The 6000-nt window shown below is 43.9% G+C and overlaps 1 long non-coding RNA gene across 1 annotated transcript; it reads right to left on the bottom strand.

Moving 5' to 3' along the window:
- Window positions 1-696: 696 nt before the first annotated feature.
- Window positions 697-1627, bottom strand: LOC120446071. The gene is made up of 2 exons (XR_005615819.1): window positions 1532-1627; window positions 697-1485 (listed from the first exon to the last, which is right to left on the bottom strand). It is a non-coding gene; the product is annotated as an uncharacterized LOC120446071 (long non-coding RNA).
- Window positions 1628-6000: the final 4373 nt, after the last annotated feature.

The raw sequence follows: 6000 nt of genomic DNA on the forward strand, positions 1-6000 counted from the left end.
TTTGCAGAGATTCCAGCTCGTGCTGCGTGCCATCCTGGAACTTGTTTTGTTTGCGAATTAGTCGGAAGCTAACAGTTGTTTATAGTGTTTAAATAGTCTGCGGTTTTCGCCCAGGCTCAGCTGTCACCCAAAACAATAACATGCAGATGCATTTCGGTAGTGAAATATTCCCCAGCTGCTGTGTTGGCAGGCGATCACGCCCTTGAGGAATCCACGAACTGAAAGGCAAATATTCAGAAAATGCACTTGGGTTCCAAACTATTTAAGAACGAGGTGTTTCCAGGAATTGTTAGATTGCTTCCTTAGCTGTACCAATCAGTAATTTCCAATAATTTTTAAACAAGTTATGACGTAAAATCACTTGAACACCAGTAGTGTCTAATGTTTGCTCCATATTAATCAGTATTTTTGGCATAACAATCGATTTTATGGACCAAATATTGAATATCATACCTCGTTAGACTTGTATTTACATTTCTGATTGATTGGCATTTTCATCTTAACATTTAATTTTTTTTCGAAATTTTTGCAAATTTTAATTATGGTACCCCTTATAAAAAATTTTAAAAAATCAATTTTTTTTGCAAGGCAAAAAATGATTGTTATGACTAACTGTGGCCATAAGCTTTAAAAAACAGTCATTCCCTTGCGTTTTTGACCCATTAAAGCCAAGCTGTGATGAAAACTCTCCCAAAAATCGTTCTCAAATTTACATAGATTTTAGTTACATCTTCATGTTCCTTATTTAAATCCGACTTGTCTAGCTGACTGCAATCTGTGGCCAGCTGAAAAATGAATGTAGAGCAGATGTGGCAGGCTATTTTGCATGCAGGTCAATAGCCAACAATTGCAGCTAATTGGGCCGACGAAGGCACTCGACTTCAGAGTCCACAGGCTGGGCTATTCTAAGCTGCTCTAAGTACTGCACTTGGAAAATTGAATATTAATGCCCGGATTCCACTTGAGGTGGCCGGCAAATTGCGTCCGAGGCATGCAACAAATTACAGACAAGCCACTCTGTTCTTCTGTTCTTGAGTTCCTCCCAAAACGCAATTGAGCGAGCAATTTTGCGTTGCAAGACACATTTACATTCGCCACGCCACACAGTCAAGATCGGATTCGGATTTGGATTCGTATCGGATCAGAGCCCCGGGGCAGCTGAAGATCACCGGACATAAAGAACTCGCCTGAGCTGAGCTGGTCTGAGCCAAAAAGGACATTTCATTCGCACCTTGGCGTCTTCTACGCATCGCACAGGGGAAGTCGTCAGTCGAGCGTTGAAAATTCGGGTTCGTCACAAGCGATTTGCTCTTTTCACAATTTCCTCATCTTCATCCTCATCCAGCCAGTAGGTCCTCGTGTGTGTCCCCTGACATCCCTAGTCCCGCCACACCATACCATGCCACACCATACCATTTCATCCCGGTAAATGTGTGTCAACCTCGTAAATCCTGTTTGAAATTAAGCGCGCTGCAGGCTGGCGGCCTGTAACGAATTTCTTATTTGATTTTGTGCATACTTTGTCACTTACAATGTGTTAACTTATGTAGGAAAAACAAATTTTCCCCGTTTCGCAACGCTTTTCGATTTTGAAATGCTCTTTAGCCCCTGTTCCCTGTTCCCCCGCCCTCACCTCCGGCAGATGTGTCATGCCAACTGTATTTCAATGGGTCACTAACAAGGTGTTCTAGTGGTCATATAGGGGATCTCTATAAGAAGGGGAGTCTAAACTGGTATACTAATCATCGGAGTGGTTCACTGCAGCAACGAAATGCGTTTATGGGGCGAGTAAAAATGCGATTTGAGGTTCATTTGTTGGATCGAATTTGGAAATATCACAAAGTAAGCGTTCCCTTCACACTTGGATATATAGAATAGGGTACTTTGGTGATTCCGCAGTTTTTAATGTATTCCCACTAGTCAGTTTAATACTTGGCTGTAGTCGAAACGTTTTAGCTGATCCTGTCTCGCCTCGGAATATTTATCCACAGGACATTCAAGCATCTTGAGGCGGACAATAATCGGTTTGGTTAGGATCTTAAGACGGGGCTGCCGACTGCAGTGTGCCATGGATAATTGAGATCTCTCAAAACAGAAGCTCAGACATAGCAAACTCAAAAGTCTTAAGCAAATAAACATCGTACGTTGGAGTATTATTGAGACTCCTTTTAATCCAGAGGAGAGGAACCGTGATGCGGTAGGTCATACTCAGCGCAGACATGGACAATAACCCAAAAACCTATGGCCCTCACACCCAGATCCTAAACACAAACATATTGCTGCAGGCCAGAAAAAAAAGCAGAGAAGAGAAATGGAATCGAAAGAGCAAAAACAAGCGGTTCTCAGGAGTCCTTGCAGCAGAACAACAAGGAGTGTATGTAGTGTAGTACTAACAGTAACCACACCACACTGGCCCAAAAACACATATGGCCAACACACAGGTACACGGCTGGGTGCACAGCATCAATTGTAAAAGGATTAGGGCTTAATTTGAAATGCGCATTCATTTGCACTCCGCTCTATTCCATTCTGGCCAACGCTGGGAGCTACTCATCCCACTCCTGCCATCCCCATACACATATACCTATTCCATGTCCTTGTATATCCTCATCGCTGTAAGCGGATTTCTGGGTGCAGCTTGTTTTTTGCTGTCCCATTTGTTTGTTGTTAGTTTGGCTTTACTATTTTCTATTTTCTCTGTTTTTTGTGTGCGGCTCTCATTAGTTTCCAAATAGCCGCATTAATAGGCAAAGGACTATATAGAGTGGGTATTGCTCAATTTGTGGCACTAAGCCCCCTTTTCAGCTGCCCTTTGTTATTGCAGCAGCTCCTTTCTCCTCCGCTGATTACCCGAAAGTGTGTGGGCTTCTTCTGGCCAGGTGGAAAACCCACAGTTGTCTGACAACTTTTCCTCAGCCCAGTCAGTTGAAATTATGAAATATTCCATGGGAGACACAATCACTGCTAACTGAGCAGCGGACAAGGGATCCTCCCGTATCATGGCAGTTCCTAAGCAGCTCACATAAATCAGGACGCTGCAGTGCGTCGTCTTGGCCAGTCGTTTGTTTTGGCTCACTTGTTTGGGGGGGGAAATCCGCTTACGGAAAGGGCCGCGACAAGAATCGGGTTTAAGCCCAGAAATGTGGAAGGTGGAAGTTGGTAGGTGGCTGGTTGTATTTGGCAGGGACATTCTTTGCATTTCTTCTGCACTTTCACTTCGGACCGAAATGCCCCCAAGCCGTCGCGATTTCCGCGCCGAAACAGAAACACATGTCACAGATTTGTTTCAGTTTCGGAAGCACTTAAGCACTCAGCAAATTTGTTTGAAAAATCTGGAAATGCTGGCGGAGCTGGAGCTCCACCATCTATGGGGCATTGTTTGCCCCTCCGCTGGCAGTTTTATTTTTAAATGTGTACCAAGGGGGATCTGGGTCTGAATCCGAATCCGAATCTGAATCTGCAATGGTTTTTGTCGTTTCGCTTGGTTTCGGTTTGGGGTAAGAACTCAACAAATTGATGATATGCCCCTTTGACACTTGAGTCCATTATTTATGCGCAGGCTTGCGATTATTTCCACATTCTACTGACTCACATCGGCGGACCGCTGAACCGCTGAACCGCTGAACTGGAGGACTGACGGACTGACGGACTGATGGGCCGATGGCTTACGGATTGCGAGCACTTCCATTTCACTCAAAAATTCGAATTCGCTGCTAAGTGCCCCGTTCGAGGGGCAAGGAAGTGCAAGGAAGCAAGCAGCTTTGTTTTAACTTCTCTTGGCTTTCTCTTATGATTTCTCATCTGGGTTTTCTCAGTCGGCTGGTTGGTAACACTTAAGCGCATTTAAGGCTTAACGGAACCGGGGCGAAATTTGATTAATTACCAACTTTAATATTTGGATTGCCATTTACCGTCTTTATGCATACATTTTAAATGCCATATGGAAAGTGGTCATCTCAGTTGTATTTATACTCGTGCATTTCAAATTAGTCATGATTAATAAACTGAAATATTAGGCACTCAATTGAGAATACACTTTTGTAATAGATTGTGATTTGGATTGGATATGCAATATCGGTGTGTCCTGTTGGCCAATTAAGGCGAGAAATTCCCTTCATTTCTGCACTTGTTGGCCGAGTTGTGAGTGCTTTATTTTGCGGTCGCATTTGTGCGTAAATCATGCCACTACATGGCGGCCATATAGCCACACTAATGAACTATAAAACGCCGCGGCCTGCTCTGCAAGGTGTCGGCTTCTGTGCACTGAGAGTAAATATATCTTCTTACAAACTAAAATTATATATAAAATATAAATGGATCAAGAGATTGCTAAAATAAACTAAATAAAAAGGAAAATTGAAATATATTTCAATCATCTTTATAGTATACACTATTAAAAGAAACTTCGTCTTCGCACTATATTTCTCCTAATTTTACATTAAAGGGAACATATATTTTCTCAGTGCACGACCAGCCAACAGGCTCTGGTTGATCGCCATGGAAATGTGTGTTTGAAATGCATACCGAAAGCAAAGCAAACCAATGGAGGGAGGGGCCGGACAGGTTGCGATGGCATAAATAAATTTATAATAAATTGCAAAGTTTAAAAATGACGATATATCATTTGTCGCAGCATGTGTCACCCATTCTCCGGCGCTGTCTGTTCCCAGAGTCCCTGGGTTTGTTTGGCAACTGGCCGCTCAAAAGTGCGAACGATTCAATTAATCTTGACACTATTTATTATTATTGGGGTTTGCGGGGTGTGCGAAGGGTGCCGTGGGGTGTTCGTTGGACATTGCAGGAATCCAGGGAACCAGGACTAGAACTAGAACCAGAATGCTTCAGTATGGCGGAGGTAGAGCGACTGCCCATGTCGCTGTAACATTAATTAGTGGAGCAGGCCGGCCAAGTTCTCGCCGGCTGGAACATGTGTGCGCTGCATTATCATATTTATTAAGCGGCCTCCTCGCCTGCAGCTCCTTTTGGCCAGGCTTAGTTGATATCTGGATATCTGTTGGCCAGGAGGGCCAGGAGGGACTGAGAGGGTCATTGGGTTGGGAGCGGGACAGACGGGCGGGCTGTCTGACTACCCGCGGCTATCACAACAACGAAAATTGATTGCTTCTGTTGTTGTGGCTGGCTTTGATCGTGTTAAGATAGGCCCGGCACAAGTTCTGACTTCTATAGAAAGTTTTATGCATAACTTCGCTGCCGCACCATGGGCATCGTAAATATCTTTTAGTGCCTGTGACTGCCTGCTTTCCACTTCCTCTCGCCGCAGTTCCTTCTGCACGCATTTAATTCCGCACTGTGGAGCAAGGGGGGGCAACTATTTTTGTGACAGATCATAAATCAAAAATCATACACGGCTCCCCAACTCACATCGCCCGATGCCCCGTGCATTTCAAAATCGCCCCACACACGGAGGCACGGAGGCACTGGGGCACAAACGAAAAAAAAATAAGGAGTAGGTAGGAGTTTGCCACTTGCAACCTGCAACTTGCAGCTCGCAGGTGTTTGCACCAAATGCATGACACTCCCCGCGATTGTAAATTAAGTTCACTTGCCAGCTACTCCGCCAATCCTCTCCTGCTGCTGCTGCCATTTTGCCACTTTGCCACTTTGCATTTGCAGTTTTACTATTGCGTTTGCATATTAATGCTTCCAGTGGGCAGGCATCACATATGTGGACAAAGGGTATTTGTTTGAGGCAGCAGAAGGACTACCTTGTCGGAATAACTCAAGTTATGGCAACGAACCTAAAATATCTGCGCACAATAAATACTATTTATTACGATATTGAAATATTTGCTAAAAATAAAAAGACGGTCATTGGACAAAATTACATTTCGGACATCGCAATCAGCTGAGTGAAAGGTGAACGTCATTTAGACTGCCTTTTAATTCCACCAAAGTACGCCATAAATTCTGGATGAAAGCCTCTGCAGAATCAAATGCAATTTATGGACATCGCCTCTCCCACAGCTAAAATATTTATAA

The sequence above is a fragment of the Drosophila santomea genome, chromosome 2R, assembly GCF_016746245.2.
Source record: "Drosophila santomea strain STO CAGO 1482 chromosome 2R, Prin_Dsan_1.1, whole genome shotgun sequence".
In the NCBI taxonomy this organism is placed as follows: domain Eukaryota; kingdom Metazoa; phylum Arthropoda; class Insecta; order Diptera; family Drosophilidae; genus Drosophila; species Drosophila santomea.